This window comes from Vipera ursinii (assembly GCF_947247035.1).
Source record: "Vipera ursinii genome assembly, chromosome: W".
Classification (NCBI taxonomy): domain Eukaryota; kingdom Metazoa; phylum Chordata; class Lepidosauria; order Squamata; family Viperidae; genus Vipera; species Vipera ursinii.
Window position 1 is genome coordinate 31,462,394 of NC_139522.1, and position 15,128 is coordinate 31,477,521.

Consider the following 15,128-nt stretch of genomic DNA (forward strand, 5'->3'; position numbering starts at 1 on the left):
CTGTGAAAGGAATAGTAAATTGCAGATTTTATTGTTGTAAAAGTAAATAAAAAAAACAATGAGACAAGTTTCATGGACAATGTGTGAGAGAATTTATGGAAAATGCATGTGAAGGAGAGCAAAAAAATTTTAGTGGTGAGATTTTTGTAAAATTTCTTTTACTCTTTTTCTCCTGTCTCTTTCTCTTCCCCCCTCCCCTGTTACTTTAAGAGAGAGAGAGAGAGAGAGAGAGAGAGAGAGAGAGAGAGAGAGAGAGAGAGAGAGAGAGAGAGAGAGAGAGAAAAGAGGGGGTGGTGGTGTTTCATTTTAACCATTTTTTTCTCTCTGCTTAGAATTCCAGTCTGAGGAGGGGGGGTGGATGTGAAATTTAATGCCCACTCTTGCAGTTTCAGCTTGCAATTTTTTTACTTGAAAGAGGAGAGATTAATTGTTAGACAATCTTTTTGGAAATTGTGTTTTAATTAGACCTATATATATATATATTCATCAACCAAAATAAATTACTTTGAATTGTTTTGCTTAGATTTGTAAGTTTTAACCTACTTGATGGAAACTTGTCCATGGAAACTTGTTTCCATCTGATTGGAATAGGATTAATTTGGAATTTGACTAACTTTGTATTAAAAGCAATATTAAAGTTTGGTTTAGGACTATTTCAGTAACTCAGAAAATCTTATTAAGCTTGTTTATTTACTTATTTTTGTAGAGTTGCTTTTTGTTGTTGTTTTTATTTTTATGTTTTTATGTCTGTGTGCAGGACACACTGATAGAAAATAATACCTAAGAGCATTGAAGGAATTGTAATTCAACCCTTGTTTAAAACAAAGGAGTTGAGAAAATTTTGGGGATTATATATGAGCTATGCTTTTTTGATTAAAGATTTGTATTGAAAACTGTTAGAAAAGGAGCCTAATGTTAACAAGCTCTAACAGTTGGGTGAGCGCTCCTTTGTTGGCTCTTCACTAGGTAATTTGTTTGTAAATATAGGCAAAGAAATTGCTTGGAGGAGGTTTTGACCCAGAAGTGGGGGAAAACAGGCAGCCAGTGGCATTTTTGTCTAAAATTGACATTTGGGGAAGTCTTGGTGGTTAGCATTTCTTGTTAAGTATGGGTAATTTTAAATCAGAAAGCCAAAAGGAGGTATCCACTTGCTCATAGCAAAGTAGTTGGGAAAACAAAAAAGAAAAAGACAAAAAGAAAAAGACAAAAAAAGACACAATGAAGGTGGGATAGTAAATGGAAAGAAAATGGAAGTGGAAGCTGGGAGAATTTCCCTCCCTTAATCAGCACTAACCTGTGGATTTTATGCCTTACAGCAGGCTCTGAGATTGTTAATAAAGGAAAAGGGGAACATATACACTGACTCCAAATATGATTATGGAATCTTCAATACTTTTGGAGAAGAGAAATGTAGAGGATTGATTAATAGATAAGGGAAACAGTTGGCTCATGCAAAAGTTGATAGAAGCTGTGGAAGCAGAAAAGACAGAAATTAGGCCAGAGTGGCAGAAGGGCAGTGAATGAATGGATAATAGAAGGGAGAAACAGAAAAGTTGTTTTTAAATTGGTTTGCACAGATTTGTGAATTGCATGCATTAAAATTGTTGGAAACAAGGGGATTGCCACTAACAGGGTCATCCTAAACGTGTGAATTGTATGCCTTAACACCAGCCTTAGAATGCTTAAGGAACAAGAATGTACTATAGAAATATGGAAAGAGAGAAACATGGGAAGTAGAAGAAAGTGAGAAGTGGATATTGCCAGATGGGAGAAAGATGTTAAATAAACTGATCATGAGAAATCTGATTGAGAGGTTACATGAAGGGACACACTGGGGGGCACAGGCTTTAATAGATTTGATACACAGATGTAAAGGAATATATAGCCTGGCCTTACAAATGGTTAGAAAATGTATGGTCTGTCTAAAAACAAATAAAGCAGCGCTAAGAAAACAACCAATGGGGGGAAGGGAGTTGGCAATACGACCTTTTCAGAGAATTCAAATTGACTATACTGAATTACCAAAAGCAGGAAAAATAAGGTTTTTGCTTGTCATAGTGGAACATTTAACTCGATGGGTGGAAGCTTTTCCATGTGTGAATGCAAATGCTAGCACCACGGGCAGAATATTGTTAGAAAACATAATACCCAGGTATGGTCTTCCTGAAGTAATAGATAGTGACCAGGGGATGCATTTTATGTTAGATGTTTTGTGCCAGCCATGGCAGTTCCCCAAAAAGGTCATCAGATGGGAGCAAAGAGGCTTCTTTGCTCCCACTGGTGGGTCAGGGGTCCCCGGCCCCTGCAGCCCCATTGGCGAGAGAGTTTTATGGTAAGGGAGGGGCTGAGACCCCCCATAAATACCTCTGCTCAAGGGGCTGCTCTCTTCTTGCTCTGTTCTCTTTTGTTCTCTCTTCTGCTTGCTTGCTCGCCTATCCATTAGCTCAACCCAGACATGGATGCCTCCATGCCAGGGAACTCTTTCTATTTACTTTATCGTTAAATAAAGCTTTGAATGATTGCATTCCTGCGTGATGCCTTTTACTTGGAAGCACCTTAACGAACATCGACCTCGTGAGACCATCTTACAAATTGGAAGCAAGAGGATGGTTTAAGGCAACGCTTCCAAGTCACGCAAGATGCCTGGAAGTTCAAAGAATCCATTTGAAACGGATGGCAGGAGATCCCCGATTATGACCAGGAGTCTTCAATCAAAGACGGCAGCCCTGCATCCAGCCCCTGATGCAAGCTCAGCGCCAGGGACCCCTTCGCATGCCTCCCTACAGCTGCAAGCCACAGAGGGAAGCATGGAAGGCTTACAGTCTACCCAAGACTGCCCAGACGCAGCAGAAGCGGCCCGGGCCCAAGACAAGTGCCGTGTGGGCCAGATGACTGAACAGGAACGCGAAGAGCTGCTCCTAACGTTTCTTGCAGCACAAAGGACGTCACAAGCCTCTCCATGGGGGATGCCAGCGCAGGAGGCCTCTGGACGCCGGGTAAGTCCTTCCCCAGCGCCCACGAGGCCCCCTAACATGGTGCCGGCCACCCTGAGTGACCCCGGGACCCCGGAGCTTTTGGCGCGAAATTTCCCGCCAAACTGTGACCTACAGCTTCCAGGGGCAACCGGAAGCAAGATGGCGGCCCCCAGGACACCCACATGGCCTGATATTGATAGGCCTCAGCCAAGCCTCGAGGCCCAGCAATCGGTGGCATCCAGCCGAAGCAGCATGGAAACCCCCTGGTCCTCCCCACCAGAAAGCCTCAAGGCCTATGATAGCCTCAAAGCCTGCCCAGCCGTGCCTACTGCAGCAGAGATTGGAGCAACTATCTGGACCCTGGTTGCAGCTCTGGAGGCTAAAACGACTGCAGCCTCAACATAGGGGGTAGCCAGCCTCCCTCCCCAACCCCAGGGGGCTCCCGGAAGAGTTCCAAGGCCTCCAATCCTCTCCCCGGGGCCTAACTGCCAGGAGGCGTCCGGCCTGGAGTCTCCCAGCTGCGTCCTGCAACCCCAGAGGGCCCCCAGTGAACCCCCGGGCCCTCCAGCCTAATTTTTGCCGCCGCCCAGACGCCCTGCTTGCCAGTTGGTCTTCGGGGGGGGCTCCGGATGGGGCCTCCCCCTCCAGCGCCGTCTTCAGCTGCCTCCAGGGTCTTCAGGACCAGCGATGGGCTTCTCAGGGCAACCCAGGCAATCCGGGCAATCCATGGGCTATCCCAGCTCCATCCTGCGATCTTCGCCCCCTGGTGAGTGTTCCAGTGCCGGGGGGGGGTTTCAAGAGGACTCTTTGGGGCTTCTGCGGCCTTCAGCCCCTCTTCAAGCCCAAATTCCGGCCTACAAGCCCAGGGCTGGGCCTAGCACAGAAGCAGGAAGAGACACGTCCATTCTGTCCGCCCCCTGGACTGAAATGAGCTCTGAGCATGCCCAGTCGGGGCCATCCAAAAATCAGAGAAAAATACCACCATCTACCAGCAGAGGGGTCCCTCTTCCATTCACCTCAATGGAAAATTCACAGATCTATAAAAATGCATATAGAGCTATGAAAGATTCTCCTCCATCTGCTCCTGCATTCTCAAATAAATTTGAAAAACTGCAACTTGGGGGGGAATTTCAGCAGATGGAATAAAGAAGTGCAGATGTATCTATTAGAGCAAGGGACTCTAGAGATGGTTCTGGACCCCCCACCTCTTCCCTGGGGACCCCAAGAAGAGTGGTATCATAGGAAAGCATACACCACTCTACTGAGCTCACTGGATGCTAACTTGTACTCCAGCATTCCAGATGGGCTCACAGCTGGTGAAGTTTGGCGGTTATTATACAATTTATTCAACAGCGACAGCATCGGTTCGCTCACCAGACTCACAACTGAGTTTTACACCACCAGACTGAAGTTTGGAGCTAACATGGCCGAACACCTGGGAAAATTGAAAGCACTCAGGGCAGAACTGATGTCCAGAGACTACCTTGTACCTGAGGCTAACATGGTCGCTGTCATTCTGACTTCCCTGGACAAAAATTGGAGCAGTTTCATTGTTTCACTGGAGGGGACAACGAAGGAAGCCATGACTCTGTCCTACCTCACAGGGAGGCTCATTGAGGAAGATAGGAGACGAAGAGATGCAGGAGAGTACGCCAGAGTTACCACCCAGCGAACCAGCAGGAGGCACCACAGCTCAGAGCAGGTTAATGCTCTACTTAAGTGTTTCATCTGTGGCTCTGAGGGGCACCTGAAGAAGGACTGCCCCCATCACCAACAAGGCCCCAAGCGTGGTCCCAATCAAGGAAGGGGCAAGGGGCAAGGTAGGGGGCGTGGCGGGGGCAAAGGTAGTGCCAAGGGCAATTTTGTGCATACTTGTCCTCTCACCCCAACCACAAAAGCTGATAGCCCCACTGACTTATGGTTACTGGACTCTGGAGCTTCATCTCACATTACCAATATGAAACAAGGGTTTAAAAGGTTAAAGAAAATTAACTCATCTGTCAAGGTGGCCAATGGAGAAAAGGCTTTGGTTGTTGGGGAGGGCACTGTCTCTGTACCCGGACTAGGAAAATTTGAAGGGGTATTGCATGCTCCCTCCATTGCCAACAACCTATTAAGCATTATCAAATTATGTGACGATGACAGGGTGGAAGTTTTATTTCGCAAAGGGGGAGGTCATGTCACCCGGAACCAGAGGGTCATTGGAAGTATTGCCATCATAAATGGTTTGCCATACTTCTCCCCTGAGAACCCAGCCACAGAGGACAGTCCACAGGGTGCCACCTCAGAAGGGGCCTGCGCACGGAAAGAGAGAAAGCCCAAGAAGCGCAAGGCCGAAGCGGTTGCACCCAAGCCACCTCAGCCAGCCCCACGGCTTTCCAAGGGTAGTGTGGACAAGAAACCCGAACCTCAGCAGGCACCCAAAGCACCGCTCAAGGCAACCAGAGCCGAGAGGGTATCAGTGGGGAAGCCGCTCCACGATAAGTGTGCCCATCTCTTACACTGAAGATTAGGTCATGCGAGCTTCCCTGTGGTTAAAAAGATGGGAGAGTTTGCTGAGGGAGTCCAGCTCAAGGATTGTGAGGTGTTCCTGGACTGTGCTATCTGTGAGAGGGCAAAGAGGAAAGCTGCCCCCATCCCTAAGGTGTCACTGCGTAAGGCCCAATACCCGTACCAACTAGTACATGTTGATTTGGTTGGGCCATTTACACCATCCCTAGGGAAAAGACAGTATTTTCTCACTGCCGTTGACGATTTTTCACGATACAGCCACGTGTATACCCTCACAGAAAAATCCGAAGCCTTTGACGCTATAAAATCACTGTATGACTTTGTAGAGACCCAGTATAAGACCAAGATCGCACAACTGCAGAGCGACCGCGGGGCAGAGTTCATGTCCCGAAAATTCCAGGACTGGGTAAGGCGTAAGGGCATCCACCTTTTTATTACCGCGCCCTTCACTCCTGCTCAGAATGGCGTGGCTGAGAAAAGAAATGGAATCCTGCAAACTATGATGCGTAGTCTGATTGTAGACGCTGGGGTCGCATAATCATACTGGGCAGAGGCGGTGCACTACGCCAATTACACCATAAACCGCACCTGGAGCAGCGTTGTGGACCAGACCCCATATTTCCAGGTCTACGGTAGGAAACCAAGTCTGGGACACTTGCGTGTGTTTGGCTCCTACGCTTGGGTGCACATCCCCAAGCAGCTGCGGAAGAAGGGGAGATCTGTCTCCCAGAGACTGAGGTTCTTGGGCTATGCTCCAGGCTCCAAGGCTTACCGTTTCCTGGGAGAAGGGGGCAGGATTGTGACTTCCCAATCTGCCTCCTTCGAAGAGGACTCCAATTGCGGCCCCTGACCCGATGCAGATCCTGTCGAGCTCCATGTTTCTCCGCGGAGCTCCGGGAGATGAAGCGTCGGAGACGGGGCCTAGAGAGCAGTTGGAGGTCCAGCCGATCCGAATCCGACCGATTGCGACTAAGAACCTATATTAGGTCTTATCTCGCTGCGATAAGGGTGGCGAGGTCTAATCACTTCGCTACCCTTATCGCGTCCGCAGATAATCGCCCGGCCGCCCTGTTTAGGGTGACTCGCTCCCTCCTTAATCAAGAGGTGAGGGAGGAACCCTTGCAGGGTCGTGCCGAGGAGTTTAACCATTATCTGTCGGACAAAATCGCTCGGATTCGGACCGGTCTGGACTCTGACTGGGCAGAGACTGGCGATCAGGACACGGGCGGTCTTGTCGATATCACCTGGGAGGAGTTTGATTCTGTGACTCCGGAGGAAGTGGACAGGATTATGGGGAGGCTGAGCTCCACCACATGTTTATTGGACCCGTGCCCTTCCTGGCTTGTTTATGCAGCCCGGGAGAGGACACGCAGCTGGTTCCAAGCAGTTATATCAGCTTCTTTGAGTGAGGGTAGCTTCCCTGCCATCTTGAAAGAGGCGGTGGTGAGGCCTCTCCTCAAGAAGCCTGCCTTGGACCCAGCTGTATTGAACAACTTTCGTCTGGTCTCCAACCTTCGCTTTCTTGCGAAGGTTGTTGAGAGTGTGGTGGCGCATCAGCTCCCTTTGGTCCTGGATGAAGCGGATTATCTAGACCCGTACCAATCGGGGTTCAGGCCCAGGCACAGCACGGAGACGGCATTGGTCGCTCTGGTGAATGATCTCTGGAGGGCTCGGGACAGGGGTCATTCCTCTGTTCTAGTCCTATTAGACCTCTCAGCGGCTTTCGATACCATCGACCATGGTATCCTGCTGCGGCGTCTCAGGGGATTGGGAGTGGGAGGCACGGTCTTACAGTGGTTCTCCTCCTATCTCCAGGGACACTCGCAGTCGGTGTTGACAGGAGGGCAGAGGTCGACCGCGAGGTCTCTCGTTTGTGGAGTTCCTCAGGGATCGGTCCTCTCGCCTCTCCTGTTCAACATCTACATGAAACCGCTGGGTGAGATCATTCGTGGCTTTGGAGTTGGGTATCATCAGTATGCTGATGATACCCAGCTTTTTCTTTCGACCCCAAACCACCCCAGTGATGCCCTCAACGTGATGTCCCGTTGCCTGGAGGCGGTTCGGGTCTGGATGGAGAGGAACAGACTTCAACTCAACCCCGACAAGACCGAGTGGCTTTGCATACCTTCATCCCGGGTTTATTTGGATATTCCATCTCTCTCTATGGGGGGTGAATTATTACCCCCCCGTAGATAGGGCTCGCAACTTGGGAGTCCTCCTAGATTCACGGCTCACCTTGGAAGATCACATGGTGGCTGTGACTAGGGGGGCTTTCGCCCAGGTTCGCCTGGTGCGCCAGTTGCGGCCCTATCTAGGCCGGGATGATTTATGCACGGTCACTCACGCGCTCGTGACCTCTTGTCTAGACTACTGCAACGCTCTCTACATGGGGCTTCCCTTGAGGACCACCCGGAGGCTCCAACTGGTACAGAATGCAGCCGCGAGAGTTGTGTTGGGGGTCTCCCGATACTCCCATGTCACACCTCTGCTCCGTGAGCTGCATTGGTTACCAGTTGTCTTCCGGGTGAGATTCAAGGTGCTAGTAATGGTGTTTAAAGCCCTACATGGCAGGGGTCCGGAGTACCTTAGGGAACACCTGCTGCCGGCGTCTACTTCCCTCCGCCCTGTGCGTTCCCACAGAGAGGGCCTCCTCAGGGTGCCACCGGTCAGAGAATGTCGACTGGTGGCCCCCAGGGGGAGATCCTTCTCTGTGGGCGCCCCGGAGCTATGGAACCAGTTACCGGTTGAGCTCCGGACGGCGCCCGATCTTCGCTCCTTTCGCCGCGATCTGAAAACATACTTGTTCGAGCAAGCCGGCCTGGCCTGAGGGGGGATTGGTGGGGTTTTTTTACTATTTTTATTGGGTTTTTTTAGTATGTATTAACTGTATTTTTTAATTGGGCATGTATTTAATTACCTTTTATCTTTTGTAAATTTCTGTGTTTTATTCTTGCCCTGTACACCGCCCTGAGTCCTTCGGGAGAAGGGCGGTATAGAAATATTAATAAATTAAATTAATTGGACCCAGATCCACTCAAATGATCTGAGCCCATATGTCAACCGACCCAGCAAGGACACACCGACCACGACATCACCTGAGACGACCACATACCCTGCCACCGACGAAAGTGAGGAACAAGACGAAGATGTCATCCTACCTGGATCAGATGGGGAGGATGAGCCGTCCAGTCCCAAGGGGGAAGACACGGCGTCTCCACCCCCAGCGATGCCTCAGAGACCCACGGAAGAAAAGGGCGGTGAGTGGCAGAAGGTCAGGAGATCAAAATGGTCCAACAAAGGGATCCCGCCAAAGAGAATCGACATTGGGCACATCGCATCTGTCAACAGCGTTGTGGTCACCCCAAAATCCTTCTCTGACATCCAGGAGCTGCCCATCGAAGAACAGGAGAAATGGCAGCTCGCGATGGAGAAGGAAATGGAGAACCTGAAGAAACTCAAGGTCTTCACCCCCCAGCAACCACCAAAGGAGAGGAAAGTCATTGGCACAAGGTGGGTTTACAAGGCCAAACCACTTGCCAATGGCCTCTACCTGTATAAGGCCCGTTTGGTAGCTCAGGGGTTCGCTCAGCGCTTCATGGAGGACTACGGGGAGACCTACTCTCCAACCGTCCGGGCAGAGAGCGTCAGGGGGGACACCCAAGTTGTGAGCCCTATCGACATGGGGTAACACCTGACCCCCATCATTAAAGATGGAGTAGAATGGTTCACTCGAGATGCCTGTACACACAGCCACTCAGTCTTGGCAGGATTGAGTCGGAGCCTGTTTCTCCCCATCCAAACCCGAACCGCCTCCAGGCAACGGGACATCACATCGAGGGCATCACTGAGTTGGTTTGGGGTGGAAAGAAAAAGTTGGGTATCATCAGCGTACTGATGATACCCCAACCCAAAACCACGAATGATCTCACCCACCGGCTTCATATTGATATTGAACAGGAGGGGAGAGAGGACTGACCCCTGAGGAACTCCACAAATGAGAGACCTCGGGGCAGACATCTGCCCTCCCGTCAACACCGACTGCGAACAGCCCAGGAGGTAGGAGGAGAACCACCGTAAAACAGTGCCCCCCACTCCCAACCCCCTAAGACGTCGCAGCAGGATGCCATGGTCGATGGTATCAAAAGCCGCTGAGAGATCTAATAGGACTAGGACAGAGGAACAAGCCCTGTCCCGAGCCCGCCAGAGATCATTCATCAGCGCGACCAATGCCGTCTCCGTGCTGTACCCGGGCCTGAAACCCGATTGGTATGGGTCAAGATAATCAGTTTCCTCCAGGAACAGAGGAAGGTGATGCGCCACCACACTCTCAACAACCTTCGCTAAAAAGCAAAGGTTGGAGACTGGACGATAGTTATTCAAAATAGCTGGATCCAGGGCAGGCTTCTTGAGAAGGGGTCTCACCACCGCCTCCTTCAAGACGGTGGGAAAGACACCCTCACTCAAAGAAGCAGATATCACCGCCTGGAACTAGCCTCGTGTCTCCTCCCAAGCTGAATAAACCAGCCAGGAGGGGCACGGGTCCAATAAAGAGGTGGTAGAGCTCAGCCTCCCCATAATCCTGTCCACCTCCTCGGGAGTCACAGGATCAAACTCAGTCCAGTTAGTACTACTCTCAAGACCGCTCGATTCCTCCCTGTCAGACTCTGCCCAGTCAGAGTCCAAACCGGTCCGAATCTGAGCGATTTTGTCCACCAGATGCTGGCTAAACTCCTTGGCCCGCCCCTGCAAGGGCTCCTGCCTCATCTCCTGAAAAAGGAGGGAGCGAGTTACAGGGTGGCCGGGCGATTATCTGCGGACGCGATGAGGGCCGCGAAGTAATTAGACTTCGCCGTCCTCATCGTTGCGAGCCTTGGTGGAGCAGTGGGCTAATGCCTCCTTAAGTAACACCAGCTGCCTGCAATTCGTGCAGGTTCGCATCCCACCAGGCTCAAGGTTGACTCAGCCTTCCATCCTTCCGAGGTAGGTAAAATGAGGACCCAGATTGTTGGGGGCAATTAAGCTGACTTTGTAATAATGCCGCTTGGGGTGTGTGTGTGAAAGCTCTAATAAGCAGGCATATACAGGGACGCGGTGGCTCAGTGGGTTAGGACGCTGAACTTGTCGATCAGAAGGTCGGCAGTTTGGCGGGTCGAATCCCGAGTGCCGCGTAGCAGAGTGAGCGCCTGTTACTCGTCCCAGCTTCTGCCAACCTAGCAGTTCGAAAGCACATAAAAATGCAAGTAGGAAAATAGGGACCACTCCGGTGGGAAGGTAACAGCGTTCCGTGTGCCCTTGGTGTCTAGTCATGCTGGCCACATGACCACGGAGACGTCCTCGGACAAGCGCTGGCTCTTCGGCTTTGAAACGGAGATGAGCACCGGCCCCTAAAGTCAGAAATGACTAGCACGCATGTGCGGGGGAACCTTTACCTTTACCTTTACATAGAATGAAGGCTATTGCTAAGCTTGTAAGCCGCCCTGAGTCTTTGGAGAAGGGCGGGATATAAATGGAATTTAAATAAATAAATAAATAAAAAATAAAATAAGACCTAGTAAAAGATCTTATTTGCAATCGGTCAGATTCAGACCGGCTGGATCTCCAACAGCTCTCCAGACTCCGTCTCCGACGCTTCATCTCCCGTAGCTCCACAGAAAACCATGGAGCCCATCGAGATCTGCGCCAGGTTAGGGGTCGCAAGGGTACAACACGGTCAAGTGCCTCAGTGGCGGCCCTCTCCCAAGCCTCCACCAAGGCATCGGCCGGGCTGTGAGTGAGGGAGATAGGTATAGACCCAAACGCCATCTGGAACCGTTCTGGATCCATTAGGCACCTGGGGCGGAACCACCTGGTCGGCTTCGCAGCCCAGCAGCGAGGGGTACCATATCGGAAGACCAGCCGTAGGAGATGATGATCGGACCATGACAGGGGGACAATATTTGGTGTACACCCTCCCAGATCATCAAACCACTGCCCAGATAGGAAAACCAGGTTGAGAGTGTGACCCCCTCCATGGGTCGGGACCTGAATTATCTGGGTCAGGTCCATGGCCGTCATGGAGGCCATGAACTCCCGAGCTAACTCTGACGACCCGCCCAGGGATGGAAGATTGAAATCGCGCAGAACCATAAGTCTGGGAAATTCAACCACCAGCCCTGAAAGGATGTCGAGAAGCCCGGGCAAGTTTGTTGCAACACAGCTGGGCACCAGGTATGTCAGCAACAAGCCCAACTGAACCCCAGAGCCAAACCTCAGGAGGATTGACTCACTCCCGCCAATCTGTACGACAGTGGTCTCCCGTGGGTATAAGGTCTCCCGTATAACCACCGCCACACCCCCGCCCCTACCCTGCACCCGCGGCCGGTGCAGCACACAGAAACCTGTTGGGCAGAGCTCAGTCAGAGGGACACCTCCCTCTGAGCCCAACCAGGTTTCCGTAATGCATGCCAGATCCGCGCGTTCCTCCTCGATCAAATCTCGGACGAGGGGAGCTTTGTTTACCACGGATCTGGCATTAAAATACACCAGCCTAAGCTCAGGGGCCCAATCTCCCTCATCCCCGGGTAAACGGGTATCAACTGGAGGGTCAGAGCACGCCACCACTTGGAGACAGCGGGGGCGTGATCCCTGATGTTGATATACCACTGTCTCCGGTAAGAGAGATAAGCTGGCAAAGATTCAGGTAAGAATCCTCAAGATGGAAAGGGAAGGCCTGATTGCTGGCGAAACTTCTGAAGAGGAAATAATAGTTTTCTGTGGGAAGATGAATTTGGGCCGATCTCCAAACCTCAGCAGATAACTGAGCTTATCTCATTGTCAAGCTGGAACCACTCCAGTAGAGAATACAGAGGCCAGACTGTGTGGTAAGAGGCCCCAGAATTAGAATGGGGAGGAGATGTCATATCATCAGCCACTGAGAATCTGGGTGAGTGGAAAATCCTGTCTGCAGATCTGACTGCCTGCCAGACCCAGGAGTCCCCTGCCAAGCCTTCCAGATCCATAGAGACAGAGGACCCCAGCCTGGGGCCTCTGCAGCAATGGGAGGTTGGGAAACCCCCACAAGTGAAAGACCAAGAACCTGTGAGCTTGCCCCAGCTAATAGAAGCCTTGCAACAGCTGGTGGTGTTGATGAAACCTGGAGATCAGGAGCTGGTGGGAGGACAACAGCAAGGGTGGCAGCAGCAGGACCCAAACGTGCAACCCCTGAATGTACAGCAGGACCAGTGGGGCCAGCAGCAGTGGCCAGCAGCGACTGGAGACACAACAACAGTAGTGGGGTCCCCAGCAACCATTTAACCAACAACCAGGGTGAGGCCAGCAGCAATGGGGGCCCCAGTAACCAATGATGAACCCACCCTTCAGAGCAACCTTCGATGGGGACCCAGAGAAACTGATTTTCTTCCTCAACCACGTACGCTCTCATTTTAATAGCTGGGCCCATCTCTACCCTGACCCAGGTGCTATGGTCGATGTGATTGCATCCAGCCTAGAGGGAAAAGCATCTGAATGGTTGAAAAATTTATATAACGAGCAAGCCCCTGACTTGGAGGACCCCCACCTTTTCCTCCTAGGCCTGAGCAAAAGATTTGAGGACCCATCCATCGCCCTTAAAGCGTAACAGCAAATTCACAAGATAAAACAAGCTGCCCGGCCTGCCCTGGAGTATGTGCGGGAGTTTTGAAAGCTGGCTGGTCGGATAGAGAGATGGCCTGAGCAATCCATACTTCATCTTCTTAGAGAAGGGTTAGATGACTACATTTCTCTGGCATGTATCTACCGGGCTGTGCCTGACCAACTGCATGAATGGTACCAGGCAGCAGTGAAATTAGATGTTCAGCTCACCTGCTATAAGAAGCCTCTCCTACCTGAACCTGAGCCAAGGTCAGAACAACCTGAATGGCACTCACCCCCACAAACATCTCCAACTACTGTGATGGCTGAAAGACCCAAGCCATCTGTAGACCCAGCAATTAAGTGTTTCTGATGCAGGCAGCAGGGACATCAAGCAGCGAAATGCCCGGTCCCCTTCCCCCAACAGCAGAACAGACCAGGACCAGCAGTGAGAAAGAAACCTGGACAGCGGCTAAAGGGAAAGAAATCCAACCAGATGACACAGGAACCTGTTGTCTAGGTCACATCCCCCACACGGGAGGATGCCGGAATTCAGACTGGATCCTCCCCCATTCTACCCTCTTTCGACAGCGACGATGAAGGGGAGAATGACCCCATGGTGAGTTGATGTATCCTACCCTTTTTATTGCCTGCTAAACTCATAATCCCTAAGTCAGGGGCACAAGTAGACCTGAAAGTGCTAGTTGATACCGGCTGCTCCCGATGCATCATTAGCCTGTCATGTGCCTTGAGACTGGGCATATGGGCCAAGCCACTCTCCAAACCTGTGAGGTTCGAGCAAGCCGGTGGCTCCCTAATGGGAGGGACTTCTTTTCTTAAAAAAATCAAATATTTTTTGTTAAAAACTTAATTTTTTATAAATTTAAAAATATAAAAATTTTAAAAATTTCAAAGTTTACAAAAGTTCTTAGCCCTCTACTCCTTGCCTTAAAAATTGTTCCCTGTCTTCCTTGTTGTGATGAGCTTGTTACTTATCTCTTTCCTCCCTACTTCCTTGTCTTTCACCTAACTGTCCTTATTCTCCCTGCCTTATTGCCCTGCTGGTGTCCTCCCTAGTTTCTTGCCCTTTGCCTGCCTGATCACTGCTGGACTCCTCTGCGTTGTCTCTCAGCTGGTCCTCAGTCTCTGCAGCCTCTCATTCGCCACCACTTGCCTCCTTCTCTGACTCTTGCTGCCTTTTGCCTCTTGCCACTTCTCAGCTAGGCAGCTTACCTCTCAGTGTTTCTCAGCTGGCCAGGTTGCTTGGTTGCTGCCACTTTCACCTATGTCTTTGGCTGCTGGGTTGGGAGCTCAGCTGTTGGGCTGGGACCCCAGCTGCTGGACTGGGATCAGGGTGCCAGGCTGGAAACTTGGTTGCTGGTCTGGCTGCTGGTCTGCTCTGACCTTTCATCACGTCTTGCCACTTCTCTCTCGCTGCCTCTCGCTGCTTCTCAGCTGGCCGGGTTGCCTGGTTGCCACCTTGGTCACTGCTGGGCTGGGTATTCGGCTGCTGGGCTGGCTGCTGGGCTGCTCTCACCTTTTGCTTCTTGCCACTTCTCAGCTGACTGTGTTTCTGGGACCTCGGCTGTCAGGCTGGGATTGGGCTGCCAGTAATGGACCTCAGGACCTCAGCACTATTGGGAGACCCCAGACTGTTGGACCTCAGATCACTGGGCTGGATTGCTGGGCTGGGCCAGGTGGAATCAGGATGTTGATCTGGGACCTTGGCTTCCAGGATACCATTCTGGGCCAGGGCCAGGTTTTCTCACCTCCGCTTTGGGTCTGGCTGGGTTTCAGCTCTGCCACTTCATGCCTGCTGGGTTTCCACTCTGCCACTCCTCTGCTTTCAGTTTGCCTGGCTTGCGGGGTGGTGCCAGGCTGGGTTGCTCACTCTGGGTTTCCAGGCCTCTCAGGGTGGACAGCTGCTCAGTGTGCAGCAGATAGCACTAGTTGTGCCTTTATCTTTCTTGTTTCTCCTTCTGTTTTTTACCACTCCTCTCCTCTTTATCTCTCCTATTTTCTCTTCTCCCATTT